The sequence below is a fragment of the Phyllobates terribilis genome, unplaced genomic scaffold, assembly GCF_046119375.1.
Source record: "Phyllobates terribilis strain yellow unplaced genomic scaffold, ASM4611937v1 Scaffold_2__4_contigs__length_985480577, whole genome shotgun sequence".
In the NCBI taxonomy this organism is placed as follows: domain Eukaryota; kingdom Metazoa; phylum Chordata; class Amphibia; order Anura; family Dendrobatidae; genus Phyllobates; species Phyllobates terribilis.
This window is the reverse complement of record NW_027362762.1, coordinates 480,104,054-480,124,709: the sequence shown is the minus strand read 5'-3', so window position 1 is coordinate 480,124,709 and position 20,656 is coordinate 480,104,054. Positions and strand designations below refer to the sequence as shown.

At 43.7% G+C, this 20,656-nt stretch overlaps 1 pseudogene; it reads left to right on the top strand.

The window, feature by feature from the left end:
• Nucleotides 1–4,889: 4,889 nt before the first annotated feature.
• Nucleotides 4,890–5,014, top strand: LOC141255509 (U2 spliceosomal RNA; annotated as a pseudogene).
• The last annotated feature ends 15,642 nt before the right edge of the window (nt 5,015–20,656 follow it).

Genomic DNA, 20,656 nt, shown 5'->3' with positions numbered 1-20,656 from the left:
GGTACGATTTAAGAAACCGCTGAACCACGAGGTTAAGCACATGAGCCAGGCATGGTACGTGTGTGATCTCACCTCGCCTCAAAGCCGCCAACAGGTTATGGCCATTGTCACACACGACCATGCCTGGATGTAGGTTCAGCGGTCTCAGCCACAGATCTGCCTGCTCTTTCACAGCTGTCCACAACTCACAAGCAGTTTGAGGTTTATCACCTAAGCTTATGAGTTTCAGCACAGCCTGTTGCCGCTTTACTGAGGCAGTACTACAGTGCTTCCAGCTTGTAACTGATGTGGTGATATCTGAGATGGAGGCTGAACATGAGGAGGAGGATGATGCGCAGGAGCTGTACACTGTGGGGGCAACTCTGACTGACATAGGGCCCGCAATCCTCGGTGTGGGGAGGATGTGTTCCGTCCCAAGGTCCGACTGGGTCCCGGCTTCCTCTATGTTTACCCAGTGTGCCGTCAGGGAGATGTACCGTCCCAGGCCACAAGCACTTGTCCACATGTCCGTTGTCAGGTGGACTCTCCCAGTAAATGCGTTGTTGAGGGCACGACAGATGTTTTGGGACACGTGCTTGTATAGTGCGGGGATGGCACACTGGGCAAAATAGTGTCGGCTGGGGACCGAGTACCGAGGGACGGCCACCGCCATAAGGTTGTGGAAGGATTCCGTCTCCACCAGCCTAAAAGGCAGCATTTCCAACGCAAGCAGTCGTGAAATGTGCGAATTTAGGACTGTGGCCTGTGGGGCGTTGGCTGCGAATTTGCACTTTCGTTCAAAGGTCTGGGATATGGACAATTGAATGCAGTGGTGGGATGTGGACGTGGACGTTGATGCCATAACAAGTGAAGACTGAGAGGAGGGGGCATCTTTGCATGCAGTATGGACAGGGGATTGCCTTGCACGCACAACAGGGGGTTCTCTTACACGCACAACAGCGGAAGAAGCAGTGGTGACACCCGCTGACACTGGTCGTGGACCCTGGGGTTCGCCCCACAAAGTCGGGTGCTTTGCTGACATGTGCCTGATCATGCTGGTGGTGGTCAAGCTGGTAGTTTTGTCACCCCTGCTGATGCTGGCCTGGCAGGTGGTACAAACGGCCTTTTTGGGGTTATCAGCAGAGTCTTTAAAAAAATTCCAGACTCTGGAAGACCTACCGGTTGTACTGGCAATGTCCCTTGTGTTGGTGTTACAGGGAACGGTTGCCCACCTTCTGTCTGCGGCCACCACACTGCTTCTTCCTGCCTGTTGGGATACTCTGCCTCCCTCCCCCTGTGTGCCGCTGGCCTCGCTCTGCATGTCCTACTGCCACGTTGGGTCAGTTACTAGATCATCCACCACCTCCTCCTCTTCCACTTCCGCACCACGGTCCTCCTCCTCACTTCGTGACAACTGTGTCTCGTCATCGTCCACCTTTTGTGACAAATTGCCAGCGTCGCCTTCCTGTGGCCGTAGCTGTTCAAATATTTGGCCATCGCTACATGGGATCTCCTCTTCCGCCACTTCAAGCAGAGCAGGCAAGGGGCCCAAATATGGAGATGGACCAGTGAACAGCTCTTCAGAGTGTCCAACTGTGGGAACAGTTGCTGTCTGACGACACTCGTCATGGTGGGATGAAGGAGCATCAGGGTGAGGAGGAGTATGCAGTCGAGACTCACGGCTCCTAAGACTTGACCGTGTGGAAGACAGACCAGAGATGGTGGTGCCCAGGTGACTGGAAGTATTATCTGCTATCCAATTAATAACCTGTTCACACTGTTCAGTTCGCAATAGTGGTGCTGTTGTGTGCTTCCCTAATAATTCGGTCAAGAACTGGGAGCGAGAAGATGTGGCTGTTGGTTGTGGCACATTTTCACCTTGGCCACGGCCCCGTCTTCTGTACGCACCATTAGCAGAGCGTCCAGTTCCATGTCCCTTGCCACGCACCTTGCCCATTGTAAATGAAGTAAAATAGCTTACACTCGCACTATCAATGGCAAAAGGGTAATTAAAAGGAGATTTCAACCGTGGAAGAGGAAAACCACAGTTCTAGTTCTCTGGCCTACACCAGAATCTTTTAAACAGATATATTTGTGTCTAAACAGTCAGCGAGACACTAAAAATGTTTTTTTTTATTTAAAAAAGGCAAAAAAGTGGATAATACAGAGATTTGAACCGTGGAAGAGGAAAACCATAGTTCTAGTTATCTGGCCTACACCAGAATCTTTTAAACAGATATATTTGTGTCTGAACAGTCAGCGAGACACTCAAAATGTTTTTTTTTTATTGAAAAAAGGCAAAAAAGTGGATAATACAGAGATTTGAACCGTGGAACTGCAAAATCCACAGTTCTAGTTATCTGGCCTACACCAGAATCTTTTAAACAGATATATTTGTGTCTGAACACTCACAGACACACTCAATTTTTTTTTTTTTTGGGGGGGGGGGGGGATACCAAAAGGTTAATAAGATGGGTATTTGTACAGTCTGACTGAGGAAAAAAAAAAAAAAAAAAAGAGGATTTAGATGAAAAAAAAAAGAATTTTTCCTGGCCCCTGAGACCTGGGGCTAAGTCTAGCAATTTGAAAAGCAGCACACAGGACTGTAATGTAGTGTTTGTTGGTATAACCACTGCGTCTCCTATACAGCCTGCCTGCCTGCCGGCGGTGCCCGGTTTTAAATACTCAAGGTGACGCTGTGCGACCAGACAGTCACTGTAATGCCCACAACCAACATGGCTGCGGCATTACAGTGACTGGCTGGCAATCCCTGCATGTTCATTGGCTCGGTAAAGAGCGCCAAACGTGCAGGGCGGAGACCCGAGTACCGAGCAGTGTCGAGCATGCTCGCTCAACACTAGTTCTTTCGGATCGGAGGGGTGTGGGGTTTTCTTTTTTATGACTGTCTGAAAAATTGTTGTAGGAAATGTTTTGCCTCTGGAAATTTCTTAGCAAATTGTGTCAAGGTCATTTGTAACCAATGTCACCAATTAGGTCACTTGGCAAAAGATTGTAAAGAGGCTAAGAAGTGTGACTTATGTCAGAAAACGGACCATTTCTTCAGGGATTGTCCTGAGAGGTGGAAGGAAGGTAAAGAAAAAGGGAAGAAAAAAACAGAAAAGACTAAGACTGGTGCAGAGACACAAGAAAAGTGTGAAAAGAAGGAGTTTGATGATAAAGTAAAAGCAGTAAAGAAGTCCCTGGAGTCAGGCAAACTCAAAAAGATGAGGATGAATATTGAGAAAAGTTTTAGAAGTCATCCAAAAAGCTCTTGTGAGACATTTAATAATGCTGTTGAAGTGACTTTAAAGGTTCTGAGTTTGTTTGAAGGAAAACAAACGAAGATTCCGGATGACTGGCTGGACGTCTTATATTACTCAGCTAGTAAAACTGGTTTTAAAATTATAATTTTTATTATTTATTATTATTATAAATAAGTTGATTTTGTTATTGCAGTTTATGGTTACGTGGTTTTCTTTCATATAAATATTTTTTTGTTAGAATTCTTACATTTTCTAAAAAAAAAATACATTGAATACGGAGGATGAAGAAGTAGGCAACATTTTGTTGTCCATGAAAAATGTGTTGCGTCTTCTGACGCATGCAAAGAAAAAAAAAATTCTATTCTTATCAGTTTAATATCTGATACGTCCCCTATCTGTGGACCAAATATTAACCCCTTGGGTCTTTCTGTTTTTGTGTTTTCATTTTTTGCTCCCCTTCTTCCCAGAGCCAGAACTTTTTTAATTTTCGCTCAATATGGCCGTGTGAGGGCTTATTTTTTGTGGGACAAGTTGTACTTTTGAACAACATCACTGGTTTTACCATATCGTGTGCTGGAAAACGGGAAAAAAATTCCAAGTGCGGTGAAATTGCAAAAAAAATGCAATTCCACAGTTGTTTTTTGGGTCCTTTTTTACCACTTTCACTGATTGCTAAAACTGACCTACCATCATTATTCTTCAGGTCATTACGAGTTTGTAGACTCCAAACATGTATAGGTTCTTTTTTATTTAAGTGGTGAAAAAAAGTCCAAAGTTCGCTAAAATAAAAAAATAAAAATATAACGCCATTTTCCGAGACCCGTAGCGTCTCCATTTTTCAGGATCTGGGGCCGAGTGAGGGCTTATTTTTTGCGTGCCGGGCTGTCATTTTTATTGATACCATTTTGGGGTAGATCCGATGTTTTGATCGCCTGTTAATGCATTTTATTGCAATGCTGCAGCGACCAAAAAACGTAATTCTGGGGTTTAGAATATTTTTCTAGGTACGCCGTTTACCGATCAGATTAATTCTTCTTTTATATTGATAGATCAGGCGATTCTGAACGCGGCGATACCAAATATGTGTATGTGTTTTTTTTTTTTTAATTATTTTATTTTGAATGGTGCAAAAAGGGGGTGATTTAAACTTTTATATATTTTTTTATTTTTTTAATATTTTCAAAAACATTTTTTTACACATACTGCATGCTTCAATAGTCTCCATAGGAGACTAGAAGCTGCAGTTGTCTGATTTCTTCTACTGCATACAGATGATGAGCAGATCGCTTGTATGCAGCAGAAATGCTCACTTGCTATGAGCGCTGACCACTAGGTGGCACTCATAGCAATTGAGACATGACAACCACAGGGTTCTGCTGCAGACCCTGGGTTGTCATGCCCACCCATTGGTGACCCACAATCACATGACGGGGCTTAGGACGCGCTTCCTGGAAGCGTGAGTTAAATGCCACTGTCAGAGATTGACAGCGGCATTTAACTGGTTAACAGCCACGGGTGGATCGCGATTCCACCTGCGGCTGTTGCGGGCACATGTCAACTGTAAGAATCAGCTGACATGTGCCCGGTTCAGTGCAGGCTCAGCGCCGGAGCCCCCTCTGAACCGGTCTTTCCGACCTGGTGCGTACTATTACTGACCAGGTCGGAAAGGGGTTAAATGGATTTTTAGAACAAGGAGATGGAAAAAGAGCTTACTCTGTCCACTCCAAGCATTGACCTGGTATTGCAGTACCTCCAGGAACGATGCACCCCTCTACTAATCCAGTTTCTAAAAACAGAATGAATTGAAAGCAATGTATCTTGAATATTTTGATTGGTTGTTGATTTTTGGGGGAATTTTTTGTTTGCTCTTTTTTTCCATCACTTCCTTTTTCAGGTTAAAAGTTTCACAAGCCAGATGACAAATTCATTTCATCTGAACTTGACCAACTCTGCTACATTTAGTGTGTAGTTACCTATGTAATGTAATGTATTCAATTTGTAATGTACTATCTATCTATCTTTCTTATCTATCCCTTCATTTTTGATGGACAGTCAGACAAGGATCTGGCTGCTTGCTACAGGTGTGATAAGATGCAACAATGTATTTGTCCTTTGGTACATTGTTGCACGCACACACACCACCTACCTTGTCAGCGCCCTTGTCATCAGCTGCTATTGTTTTAATTCAACTGACCCATCAGGTATGTGTTACTGAGTACCACACGTTTCTTCCTTGTTTTTTTTTTTTGGTTCGCTATGATTTCTTTAGTGAAATGTTGTCTCCCTCTGGTGGAGCACTGACTTCTACATTTTCTGTCTGCGGATTAAAAAAAAAACTTTGGTCTATTGTGTTTGTTTTAAAGTGCTGCCTATGTCTGTCTGAGCGTGCTATTGCTTTTCCGCCAGCCAGGTAGACTGCTTGCAGTAGATAATTAAAAAATCGCAGAGGACGAACAGATGATATACATTTATATTTCTGTCTAATGTTAGTCCAAAACATCCACATCATCAAACAGTATATCCCTGTTGACTAAATTGGATAGACCAATCGGAAAAGATTGAAAACAACCTATAATAGAACATCCGACAAGGAGGCCATATATAATCAATTAAAAAACTTTATTAAACAAAATAGGGTATGTGGTGACAAAGAAAAAAGAGCATACACTTAAATACAAAATGCCTTATGAAACATTAATAATTTAGCACAGGAACACAGAGCAAAAAATGACATGCAACTTAAGTGCACTACCCATCAATACATGGGTCAAACCTGCAGCAATGGCAGTATGTCAGTGTAAGTTAATATACACCTACGCTCAACTAGGGCACTAACTTGGGTATAAAGAAGTACGAACAGCAGAGTATGGGCATGACATATTAGCCACTAATTGTAGTAAGTATTGAACATTGAATACATGTTCATGGCTGTAATATCCTCATACCTGCAAATGATGATATACACTTATAGTGCTGGCTCCTGGCTAGGTGTTTCTGCAGCGTGTGTAAAGCTCACCCCGACGCGTGTTTCGGTGCGTCCTTCCTCAGGGGATGACGTTAGACTTCGGGTGTGTGCATTAAAAAGGGGCTGTCAGCCAATGGTGATGAGTCAGGGGGATCACGTGGGTCACTCGTGCGCCGCCCACCGGCGTCCACCCGAGCACGGCATCATGTAGCTAAGGAGACCAGGACACGTGAGGGGTCACATGCTCCGTCTCCCTGGAAACACGGTCACGTGGTATCACGTGACCGCAGGTCCTGTGCCACATAAAGACGCCGGCTCGGGCAAACTCCGGAGCGCGCAAGAGAAACCCATGCACACTGCTCATCAGCATAATGGTGAGAGAGGAGACTTGTAAAGAATACGCATGTGTGAATGTTTATAGGGTGTTGGGGTAGTAGAAACTCAAGAATCGATGTAACAAAATTCTAAATGCAGTCGGTACACCAAATCTAACAGCATAGATAATATAGTGAATTAAACAAATAAAAAACATACAGTGAAATGCCAAAGTGTGTGTATGACACAATATATAAAAAAATACATATACACATACATAAATATCCAACAATTAATCGCAAATCTGAAGTCAATCATCAAGTAGTAACAATAAAGTACCACAATTGATGGAACCATGTGCAGAAAACGCAAAATACGGAAAAAATTATAATGATAGCAAGTGTATAAATATATATATACATGCACACATACATACACATGCATATACATATATATACACATATACATACATAAATTACCCACTAAAAATGAATATTCCAGATGATGAATAAAAATAAAAATAGGAATAATAGTGATTGTATGATACATGATGCAAAATAGTGTAGCATGTAATAATTAATATAGTGACCATAGGAATATTTAATAGATAAAAGGACATAGATCACAACCATAGTTGGTAATGATTTGCGTACATCCATCAAATTAATAAAAATCAATGGGAAAATGCATAACATAAAAAGTCCAAAAAATATATATATATATAAAAATATATAAAAAAGAGACCCTATACTAAGGACAACTATGTGTAAACAGTATCAATAATGACCACAAAAAGTGATGATGTGCTATGTGTGAAAAAAGGTGCAAAAGTGCTAAAAAGTCTATAAATGGAAAAGCCATTTATACATTATATACAATAAACCGTATGTATCAGGTAACAATAAGAAAAAATCCTAAATGTGTAATGACGTATGATATAGCCCTTAATAATTATATAATAGCCATGATATAAAATATGGCACCCAGTTACCCACCATAATTAGCACCGACTTACAAGCATATATCAGATAAATGTACATAAATAAATAAAACATCCATAATGAATTACCAATAAAAAAAAGCAAAAATGAAATAATACACCTAACTCTATGTATGTGACAAAAAAATGCTATTATTAGACAAATAAACAATAAATAATAAATAAATAATAAATCATACATAATAATGGTGCATAAACATAAAATTCACATCTGTGGCTTCTCTATGGGACCTTCCAACATCTTCCTCAGAGAATAATGGGCCCGTAATGAAATTTCATGTTCAACCAGCCCATCAGCCAAGAAACACATACGCATATAGGAATATAGAAGTAGGATTCTCTTCACCAAGATGCACATAAGACGCATGAAATGCATGACAGCTATAAATAAAAAGCATAAAAGAATAATTAAAATCAATAAAAACACATATGGAGAATGTCATCTGGACATATTAGCCAACAATATGATGGAACCACTTCATAAAAATGAAGTGAAGCACAAACTCTCATTGAGACCCAGGGGGTGAACCGTGTCAAGGGTCCAAATCCATTTTGTTTCTAATCTGGCGAGGCGATTGCTCACATTCCCACCACGTATGTTTGAAATGATCCTGTCAATCCCTCTCACCTTAAATCCAGAGGCATCACAATTGTGAAAGATTTTAAAATGCCTCGGGATTGTTTTCAATGTGAGAGGGTCATCAGTCTCCTTAGCTGCATTTATCCCATTAATGTGCTCTCTAATTCTCACTTTTAATTGGCGTGTTGTTAAGCCCACGTAGATGTTAGTACAGGGGCATGTCGCAAAATAAATGACAGCTGTGGTGGTACATGTGATGTTATGCGTTATGTTAAACGTTTTAGTATTTGTACTATTGTGGAAGGTTTTTGCACGGACAGTATTGGGGCACGTGACACATTTGCCACAAGGTGTACAACCCCAAGGCGGTCTTGTGGCATTCAAGAATGTCAACTTGTCATTCACATAGTGGCTTTTCACAAATGCGTCACGTAAATTATTGGCCCGTCTGAAAGTAATACTTGTTTTTTTTCCGAGGTGTTTTGCCAAGATTGGATCGGCCAACAAAATTGGCCATGATTTCTCTATATATTTGCGTGTAATATCAGAATTGGCATGATATTGAGTTATGAGTCTGACCTCATTCTTTTTAACCTTCTGTTTCTCATTATTGGAATATTATAATTCATGTCTTGGAGTATGCCTAGCTCGATTGTAGGCTCTTTTTACAGACCTCTTGCTGTAACCCTTGTTCAAAAATCTTTCTTTAAGGTCCTTGGATTGCTGTTCAAAATCATCCTCACTAGAACAGATCCATTTCAAACGTAAAAATTGACCAATGGGAATGGATTGAATCATCCTTGGGGGATGGGATGATGAGGCATGGAGAAAAGAATTTACAGATGTAGATTTTCAAAAAAGGTCAGTCTGTAAGCAATTTTGATTGTGCCTATATACCTTCACATCTAAAAAATCAATCACATTAGTATCGCAGCGGTAGGTGAGATGAATGTTATATTCGTTGTGATTCAATTCAGTCATAAATTGAATTAGACCTACTTCTGAGTCCTGCCAGACAAAAAACACATCATCGATGTACCGCGTCCAAAAAGGGACGCGGTTCATCGATGTGTATCTGTCAGACAGGAAGAGGGCCCTCTCCCACAGCCCCAGGAACAGATTGGCTCAAAAAGGTGCAAACACCGCCCCCATGGCTGTCCCCTGGAGCTGTAGGAAAAAGGACCCCTTAAAGGTAAAAAAATTGTGGGACAAAGTAAATTCTAAGAGCTGTAGAATAAAGTCAATCATATTAGGTGATGTATCAGATGAATCCAAAAAGAATTTAACTGCTCTCAATCCATCCACATGTCTAATATTTGTATATAGTGATTCAATATCACAAGTTGTCAAAAGTGTATTAGTATCCACATGCAGGCCATCAATCTTCCTAAGGAATTCGATTGTATCCTTGGTGTGAGATGGTAGTGTTTCCACCATAGGTTGTAGAATAAAGTCAATGTATTTATTCACATTCTCTAAATAATTGCCTCTTCCTGATATGATAGGTCTACCTGGAGGAATACTGGCATTTTTGTGGATTTTCGGCAGTAAGTATAGCGTTGGAACTGTAGGTTCCTTAACGACAAGTGCCTCCGCTAATTCTTTAGAGATGGTCCCATTCTCTCTAGCCACACTTAAAAGTTTATTCAATTCCATATTAAATTTAGACAATGGGTTAAATGTCATTTTTTTTATAGCAGTTAACATTACGTAGCTGTCTTAGAGCCTCTGCCTCATACATGTCCTTTGGCCAGATCACTATATTTCCGCTTTTATCGGCAGGTTTATAGACTACATCATTCTGACCCTGAAGTGTTTTGATCGCTGTTCTCTCATCCCTACTCAAGTTGTCAGCTCTGGGGCGTGGGGGTATTTTGTCTAAGTCTTTGCTAACCAATTTAACAAAGAGTTCGACATTAGGACAGGAGGAGAGAGGGGGAAATTTTTTAGATTTAGGTTGAATTGTTGCTGGCATCTTACCTCCCTCTTGCATGTTGTGCTCATGAGCAAGTTCCTCCAGAATCACTAATGCCTCCTTTTCTTTTTCTGTAGGGAGCATAGTAGTCAAATCCTCATTATGAAAAAAACGGTTAAATATTTGTGATCTTGCAAAAATGTGCAAATCTTTTACCATAGTCAATTTATCAAAGGAGGCTGTCGGGCAGAATGTAAGACCTCTCTGCAACACATTCAATTCAATTTCAGATAAAGTATATTTACTCAAATTAATTACCTTAAACTGAGACTTTTTAAAATCCGGTGATGGTCCATAATATCGTTTGTTTGGTAAATATCTGAGATTGTGTTTTCGCTTGGGAGTGCCAATAGCCAGGGCTGAAGTAGGTGCAGAGGTCTCAGATATATCACTGATAGAGATGCTAGAAGAAATCGATGGAACGCGATGTCTACTTAGACTTTGGTTGGTTGATTTTCTCCACTTACAGTGCCTACAAGTAGTATTCAACCCCCTGCAGATTTAGCTGGTTGACACATGCGGAATTAACTTGCCATTGTGACATTTGTACTGTAGATCAGCCTGGAAGTGGGAAATGCACTGCAGCAATTTTTTTTTTTTTTTTTTTTTTTAAAAACGTTAAAAGTTAATTCAGAGTGTCATTTATTATTCAACCCCTCAAACCACAAGAATTCTGTTTGGTCCCCCTAAAGTATTAAGAAGTAGTTCAGGCACCAAGAATAATGAGCTTCACATGTGTGGATTAAAGATCTCTTTTGCCAGCCTTTTCTGACTATTTAAGACCCTCCCCAAACTTGTGAACAGCACTCAGACATGGTCAACATGGGAAAGACAAAGGAGCATTCCAAGGCCATCAGAGACAAGATCGTGGAGGGTCACAAGGCTGGCAAGGGGTACAAAACCCTTTCCAAGGAGTTGGGCCTACCTGTCTCCACTGTTGGGAGCATCATCCGTAAGTGGAAGGCTTATGGAACTACTGTTAGCCTTCTACGGCCAGGACAGCCTTTGAAAGTGTCCTCCCGTGCCGAGGCCAGGCTTGTCCGAAGAGTCAAGGCTAACCCAAGGACAACAAGGAAGGAGCTCCGGGAAGATCTCATGGCAGTGGGGACATTGGTTTCAGTCAATACCATAAGTAACGTACTCCACCGCAATGGTCTCCGTTCCAGACGAGCCCGTAAGGTACCTTTATTTTCAAAGCATCATGTCAAGGCTCGTCTACAGTTTGCTCATGATCACTTGGAGGACTCTGAGACAGACTGGTTCAAGGTTCTATGGTCTGATGAGACCAAGATCGAGATCTTTGGTGCCAACCACACACGTGACGTTTGGAGACTGGATGGCACTGCATACGACCCCAAGAATACCATCCCTACAGTCAAGCATGGTGGTGGCAGCATCATGCTGTGGGGCTGTTTCTCTGCCAAGGGGCCTGGCCATCTGGTCCGCATCCATGGGAAGATGGATAGCACGGCCTACCTGGAGATTTTGGCCAAGAACCTCCGCTCCTCCATCAAGGATCTTAAGATGGGTCGTAATTTCATCTTCCAACAAGACAATGACCCAAAGCACACAGCCAAGAAAACCAAGGCCTGGTTCAAGAGGGAAAAAGTCAAGGTGTTGGAGTGGTCTAGTCAGTCTCCTGACCTTAACCCAATTGAAAACTTGTGGAAGGAGCTCAAGAATAAAGTCCACATGAGACACCCAAAGAACCTAGATAACTTGGAGAAGATCTGCATGGAGGAGTGGGCCAAGATAACTCCACAGACCTGTGCCGGCCTGATCAGGTCTTATAAAAGACGATTATTAGCTGTAATTGCAAACAAGGGTTATTCCACAAAATATTAAACATAGGGGTTGAATAATAATTGACCCACACTTTTATGTTTAAAATTTAATAAAATTCAACTGAGCAACATAACTTTTTGGTTTGTAAGATTTATGCTTCTGTTCATAAAACCTACTCTCGTTTGCAGTTTGAAGGCTCTAACTTATTTGCATCTTATCAAACCAGCTAAATCTGCAGGGGGTTGAATACTACTTGTAGGCACTGTATATACTTGATTCAAGGCCAAATCCCTTTGGTCACGTCCTAATTTATTCGCCTGATTCTCCTGGATCTTTTTGACCCATATATCCATTGATTGCTCCATGGATATATTAATGGATTCAAATTGTTCTTTAAGCAATTTAGATTTAGCTATTGAATAGGTCTCATCGAGAGTCTTATCAATCTCCTCTAAATTTTTTATGTTGAGTTGTATCAATAAGCCCATAAATTTTCTCGATGTTTCATTACAAATATTTTCCCACCCCTTGATAAACTCTTCATCGGAGATGGGAAAGGAGGGAATCACCCGGACCCGTAATCCCCTGGGAATCAATTGTTTCAAAAGGTAGTTATCGAGAAATGCTTTGTTCCACCATATTTTGGTTCTTTTGAACAATAAATTTATTTTATTTGAAATAATGTCCATTTGACCATCAATAGATCCTGACTCCACAGTGCCACGACTACCGAATACTTGATTGATCTGATTAAGCCAGGACTGTTCCCTGGCCTTAAAGTCCATGTCCTTTGCAGAAAGCTTGCCTGTGCGGAACACAGTTAGAGAATAATTAAAAAATCACAGAGGACGAACAGATGATATACATTTATATTTCTGTCTAATGTTAGTCCAAAACATCCACATCATCAAACAGTATATCCCTGTTGACTAAATTGAATAGACCAATCGGAAAAGCTTGAAAACAACCTATAATAGAACATCCGACAAGGAGGCTATATATAATCAATTAAAAAACCTTTATTAAACAAAATAGGGTATGTGGTGACAAAGAAAAAAGAGCATACACTTAAATACAAAATGCCTTATGAAACATTAATAATTTAGCACAGGAACACAGAGCAAGAAATGACATGCAACTTAAGTGCACTACCCATCAATACATGGGTCAAACCTGCAGCAATGGCAGTATGTCAGTGTAAGTTAATATACACCTACGCTCAACTAGGGCACTAACTTGGGTATAAAGAAGTACGAACAGCAGAGTATGGGCATGACATATTAGCCACTAATTGTAGTAAGTATTGAACATTGAATACATGTTCATGGCTGTAATATCCTTATACCTGCAAATGATGATATACCCTTATAGTGCTAGCTCCTGGCTAGGTGTTTCTGCAGCGCGTGTAATGCTCACCCCGACGCGTGTTTCGGTGCATCCTTCCTCAGGGGGTGACGTCAGACTTCGGGTGTGTGCATTAAAAAGGGGCTGTCAGCCAATGGTGATGAGTCAGGGGGATCACGTGGGTCATTCGTGCGCCACCCACCGGCGCCCGCCCGAGCACGGCGTCATGTAGCTAAGGAGACCAGGACACGCGAGGGGTCACGTGCTCAGTCTCCCTGGAAACACGGTCACGTGGTATCACGTGACCGCAGGTCCTGCGCCACATAAAGACGCCGGCTCGGGCAAACTCCGGAGCGCGCAAGAGAAACCCACGCACACTGCTCATCAGCATAATGGTGAGAGAGGAGACTTGTAAAGAATACGCATGTGTGAATGTTTATAGGGTGTTGGGGTAGTAGAAACTCAAGAATCGATGTAACAAAATTCTAAAAGCAGTCGGTACACCAAATCTAACAGCATAGATAATATAGTGAATTAAACAAATAAAAAACATACAGTGAAATGCCAAAGTGTGTGTGACGCGCCCCCTGGGCCAGTGCTGTTTGGGGATTACCCGGAGCCGGATCTGATGGGGGTTGTAGTCTCCGAGTGGCGGCGACCCGGTCCGTGCCCAGGGTGTCAAACTCAGTGTGTGGCAGTCTTTACAGATGTTATTAGTTGTTCTTAGTGTCGACTACGCCACCCGTTGATTTGCGGTCAAAAGGCCGCCGCTGCAGCAGGGTCCGCTGAGGCTGGTGGTATATGTGCAGCTGTGGTAGTATAACCCCCAACGGGAGGGGTATAGCCTCAGGGGGTCAGGTGTAGAGGATGGTGGTAGTGGTGGTGCAGTGTGGATGGTAAGAAGACTCAGAGTCGGGCTGTGCAGTTCAGGGTTTTTACTTACTGCTATTCTGTTGGTCACTCTGGCCTTGAGTGACCGCCCGAGCCGTGCTGCGTCCACCAGGTCCTGGACTCGGCCAACCCCCAAACAATTCTGGAGCGTGGTCCTGAGCTCCCTTTCTGACTGTCCTCTCTACTGGCCGTTCCCACCAGGGGTCCACTTATGTCCGGCTCCCTCGGGTCTCCTCTTGGGTGAACCTTCTTTGGCTTCCCTGACCCTATGCTCGGTGTGCCTTCTTAGTGGACTTGGTGAGGGGCTGCTCCACATGTAATGTCGCAGCCTCCGGTTCTTAGTTGAGGGTAGTTTCTCTCCTCCACTAATTTGGGATCCGGTTCCCTTGCGTGCCAACCCTTCACCCTTCTGGTTGTATACTGGGTTCTTGGGGTTCCTTCTTCTCCCCCTCTGGGTCCTTCTCTTCTTCTCTCTCTCTTCTCTCTGCAGGCGCTCCTGGACCTCTCTCAGGACTGACTGACCCTCTACAGAAGACTGACCCTGATCTAAGATGGTGCCCACCTTATATACTCCCTCTATGTGTGAGCTCAGGTGACCAGCACCCAATGAGCTCCTAGCCTTACCCAGACTGCTCCCCCTATCTGCCCCTACACTACTGGGATGTTCCACCCCCCTCCCACTCCAGCCAGGGACAGACACTGTCGTACCTGCACATATACTGGTGGGAGTACCGTCGGTCTGTCCCCCGGAAATGGGATGTGTGTAGTGTATGCAGCTATCTGAGCTCAGTCCCACACTCCATCCTTACCCGGGAGTGGAATACCACACCTCTGGCTTGAGGTGTAATACCCCTGTAGCAGCCGAGTCCTCAGGGTGCTACATGTGTATGACACAATATATAAAAAAATACATATACACATACATAAATATCCAACAATTAATCGCAAATCTGAAGTCAATCATCAAGTAGTAACAATAAAGTACCACAATTGATGGAACCATGTGCAGAAAACGCAAAATACGGAAAAAATTATAATAATAACAAGTGTATAAATATATATATATATACATACATGCACACATACATACATCCCATTGTCTCGGGACTAGTCCGACTCTCCGAGAGCAGCAAGGGAGTGAAGTCCCCACCGTTAAGTGAGGACGATTCCCCAAGGCCAACGAGCTGTTACCCCACACACCTTAGGCCACGACCAAGACCAAGACAGCAACCGCTAGATCACTGCACTTGATCTTAGCCAAAAGGCCGAAAAGTGATAACCCAAATTGGTTTCGCACTAGCGGTGCACTCTGGCCTCTGACAGACACCCGTTGTGGAGACAGGGACAAAGACTCCCCTTACGAAGACATCTTGACAAACACTGGACGCCTTAAAACCAACAGTTGTTCTGCTTGCTGCAACTACAATCCATGTATTTTTAATCAACATAACTCCTCCTATTCTAACCCCTTCTTGCTGTTCCCACGCGCCCCAAGACCAGGAGGAGGGAGGAGAAGAAATTAATCAACGAATGAGCAGTTGTCTCTCCTTACCACTGCTGGTGCTAATTACTTACCTGCCGCAGGTTCTCCTGCAGACTAACCATGGCTGCTGCCACACAGCCAGATAAAGGCCAGGGCCCATTGTGAGACGCGCAGTGTTCCATTCACTGATTCTATCTACTGCAAGCAGTCTACCTGGCTGGCTGAAAAGCAATAGCATGCTCAGGCAGACAGACATAGGCAGCACTTTAAAACAAACACAACAGACCAAAGTTTTTTTTTTAATCCGCAGACAGAAAATGTAGAAGTGTGCATGTATGTTAGTTACCCATCATGCGGAGGCTACCTTGTCTTGGTTGATGGGCATACATGAATTGGCCAATTTATGCGCTAAGAGCCTTCATTTTTATAAGTACATTTTATTTAGCAATAATGCAGTTTAGCTATTATGTTCTCTGTGCCTGCATATGTATTGGCCCTTGCAGTGTGCTGCTGTGCTTTCTTATTGTATGTTAAGCAGTCATTGCAGCATGCACCTGTTCACACTATATGGAGGTGCTGGTCAGGTTTTTTGTTCTTTGCGGTTTGGGGAGCCATGTCATCTGCTGCTGTAGGTTCACTGTGTTTTATCAAGACCAAACTCAGCACAGCCGTCTACCAAGAAATTTTAGAGCACTTCATGCTTCCCTCTGCCAACAAGCCTTTTAGAGATGGAAATTTCATTCTCCAGCAGGACTTGGCACCTGTCCACACTGCCAAAAGTACCAATACCTGGTTTAAAAACAACAGTATCACTGTGCTTGATTGGCCAGCAAACTCACCTGACCTTAACCCCATAGAGAATCTATGGGGTAAGTGTCAAGAGGAAGATGAGAGACACCAGACCCAACAATGCCGACGAGCTGAAGGCTGCTATCAAAGCAACCTGGGCTTCCATAACACCTTAGCAGTGCCACAGGCTGATCGCCTCCATGCCACACCGCATTGATGCAGTAATTGATGCAAAAGGAGCCCCGACCAAGTATTGAGTGCATTTAGTGAACAAACATTTCAGTAGGCCAACATTTTAAAATAATTTTTCAAGCTGGTGTTATAAAGTATTCTAATTTACTGAGATAATGACTTTTGTTTTTTCATTGGCTGTAAGCCATAATCATCAACATTAACAGAAATAAACACTTGAAATAGATCACTCTGTTTGTAATGACTCTATATAATATATGAGTTTCACTTTTTGTATTGAAAAACTGAAATAAATTAACTTTTCAATGATATTCTAATTTTGTGAGATGCACCTGTAAGTAGTATAGAAAGGGTCTGGGTGGAGACTGCAAAGGTAGTAAATGGTGTTGAGCGAGCACTAAAATGCTCGGGTGCTCGAAGCTCGGGCCGAGCTCACTGTGATACTTGGGTGCTCGACCCGAGCAACGAGCCCAATGTTAGTCTATGGGCAACCTGAGCATTTTTGCGGCGGCACCCACGGCAGTCTGTAGAAAGCCTAAAAAGTGCCCAAAACGATAGTGACAGTGCTCAAATGACATGGGGACAGCATGGGGATCGCCCCAGGAAGCATTTCTGACCCCCAGGTCACTGATGTCAACAACGTGATCAGAGGTATTAAGCCACTTTTACGGACTCACAAAAAAAGCGTTCAAAAACTAAACTGAAACTGTTTTTCTGTGAAATATGTTAAGGAACATCCTTTCCAGGGTATAGACTTGTGTATAAGGTAAAATAAATAACCAAAAACAAAAATACTCCTCCACACCTTGGGCTATGTTCACAAGTAGCATTTTTTATGCGTTTTTGCACTTTTGTATTGCTTTCAACCGTGATCAAATGCATTCACTGGGAAATGTCATTTTAACATTTTACAACCTTATCTGGTCATGTGCTGTGTGACACATGCATACAGTGCTGAAAAGACATGGGAACAGCATGGGGAAGACCCCTGGAAGCATCTCTGACACCCAGGTCACTGCCTAAAAGTGTGCCCATCAGAAGTCATCCTTGCCGCATCAGAAGATGCAGACTTGCAACTATCCCCGTGCAAGTCCTTGTCCCAGGGCAGTGTTCAATTGTACCTCCCTCATTCCTTGCAATGCAAGCGCAAATATGCAACCAACCACCCATCCACCCGCAGGCTGCAATACTATACTGCTAGCTTGCACTTGAAATGGGGCCTTTTAGTTTGGAGGAGGCCGAAGCTGGCCACTACCTCATGGCTGCTTCGGGAGCGAGGTCTTCATACTCAGTCCCCAGCCGCCACAACCAGAGACTCCTCTGGTGGGCCCTGGCTTCTCCATCAGGGAAGTTGAGAGTGCCAAGGTGAGGAGCATGATGATGATGATAGAAGTTAGCATCTGCTTTGTTTTCTTGGAATGCAAGCGTAAGTGTGCAGCCTGCCACCCACCCACCCCCAGGCTGCAATACCATACTGCTAGCTTGCACTTGAAATGGGGCCTTTTAGTTTGGAGGAGGCCGAAGCTGGCCACTACCTCATGGCTGCTTCGGGAGCGAGGTCTCCATACTCAGTCCCCAGCCACCACTCTTTGTCCCGGTAACCTTCCCCACACTTTTCTTAGCCTGGCCTGCTTTAGGGCAGCATTGGACGAGCCCACCAGACAACCAGACTCCTCTGGTGGGCCCTGGCTTCTCCATCAGGGGAGATGAGAGTGCCAAGGTGAGGAGCATGATGATGATGATAGAAGTTAGCATCTGCTTTGTTTTCTTGGAATGCAAGCGTAAGTGTGCAGCCTGTCACCCACCCACTCCCAGGCTGCAATACCATACTGCTAGCTTGCTTGCACTTGACATGAGGCATTTTAGGCTTGTGGAGGCAGACGCTGGCCACCATGTCATGGCTGCGTCGGCGGCCTGGTATCCATACTCAGTCCCCAGCCACCCGGCGGCCGGGTGTCCACACTCGGTCCCCAGCCGCCAGGGGGCGGCCGGGTGTCCATACTCGGTCCCCAGCAGCCCCTATTTGTCCCGGTGCACCTTATACACAAGCGCGCATACCAAAACATTACCTGTGCCCTCCCCAGTGCATTTAGTGGGAAGGACAGCCTAACCACAAACACGTGGACAAATGAATGTGGCCAGGGATGGTCCATCTCACTGACGCCTTCACACTGGGTTAATATTGTGCAAGCCGGGACACAGTTGGACACTGGGATGCAACACGTCCTCCAGACATAGAGGATTGCTGGTCCTGGGTCAATCAGGCTTCAACACAAAGTTCAGAAGGTAGACAGCAACAGTGGTCGGCCTCCTACACAACGAGTAAATTATTCATGATCATGAGGCCATCCATCTCCTTAGCTTTCTGTTCCTTGGAATGCAAGCGCATGTATATAGTAGCGGCTAGGCCTAAGGTGGTCAGCATTTTGGCGCATATCCTACCTCCTCCGTGGATTGCTGCATGTTTTCCTGCTACTATCCCAGTTCTATGACTCCCGTTAAAACAAAGCTTCAGGTGATGAATGATGGATGAGGTGGTGGCAAAGGAGAAAGAGCAAGAGGAACAGGGACCATTCACATCAATATCAGGCCAGTCAACCACACATGTCTTGTAGGATATGTTTCTGTACCAAAAGGAGCGGTTCGGCTACACAGTTATAGGGCATACAGTGAGTTCAATGCCTACCAAAAATTTCAAGGCACTCCAATGCCCATTGGAAGTGACATGGAGGTCAGAGGGCCTTAACTAAACCGTTTTTTTACATTTATAGCAACTGGGTCTCCTGTACACTGTTGGCCTAAGCAGTGAATGGAAGGCTTTCCAAAAATTATGAGGAACTGCAATGCCCCTTGAAACAGACATGGATTACAGCGTACTAAAAACCTTCTACCCATTATTGGGGAGTGGGTCTCCCTTAGTATTCGCTTATGCATTGAAAAGCAAAAGCTGACTAAAATTAGGAGGAAATGCAATGCCCATTGGAAGAGACGTGGAGTTCAGAGTGGTTTAACAAGACGGTTTTAATTCCCCTTGGAAGAGACGTGGAGGTCACAGTAGCTTAACAAGATGGTTTTAATGCCCCTTGGAAGAGACGTGGAGGTCACAGTGGAATAAAAAGACAATATCAATGCCCCTTGGAAGAGTGGTGGAGGTCGCAGTGGAATAAAAAGACACTATCAATGCCCCTTGGAAGAGTGGTGGAGGTCCCAGTGGAATAAAAAGACAATGTCAATGCCCCTTGAAAGAGTGGTGGAGGTCCTAGTGGAATAAAAAGACAATATCAATGCCCCTTGGAAGAGTGGTGGAGGTTACAGTGGAATAAAAAGACAATATCAATGCCCCTTGGAAGAGTGGTGGAGGTCGCAGTGGAATAAAAAGACAATATCAATGCCCCTTGGAAGAGTGGTGGAGGTCGCAGTGGAATATAAAGACAATATCAATGCCGCTTGGAAGAGTGGTGGAGGTCGCAGTGGAATAAAAAGACAATATCAATGCCCCTTGGAAGAGTAGTGGAGGTCCCAGTGGAATAAAAAGACAATATCAATGACCCTTAGAAGAGGTGTGGAGGTCACAGTAGCTTAACAAGACGGTTTTAATGCCCCTTGGAAGAGAAGTGGAGTTCAGAGTGGTATAACAAGATGGTTTTAATACCCCTTGGCAGAGACGTGGAGGTCCCAGTGGAATAAAAAGACAATATCAATGCCCCTTGGAAGAGTGGTGGAGGTTACAGTGGAATAAAAAGACAATATCAATGCCCCTTGGACGAGTGGTGGAGGTCACAGTGGAATAAAAAGACAATATCAATGCCCCTTGGAAGAGTGGTGGAGGTCCCAGTGGAATAAATAGACAATATCAATGCCCCTTGGAAGCGTGTCGGAGGTCCCAGTGGAATAAAAAGGCAATATCAATGACCCTTGGAAGAGTCCTAGAGGTCCCAGTGGAATAAAAAGACAATATCAATGCCCCTTGGAAGAGTGGTGGAGGTTCCAGTGGAATAAAAAGACAATATCAATGCCCCTTGGAAGAATGGTGGAGGTCACAGTGGAATAAAAAGACAATATCAATGCCCTTTGGAAGAGTGGTGGAGGTTGCAG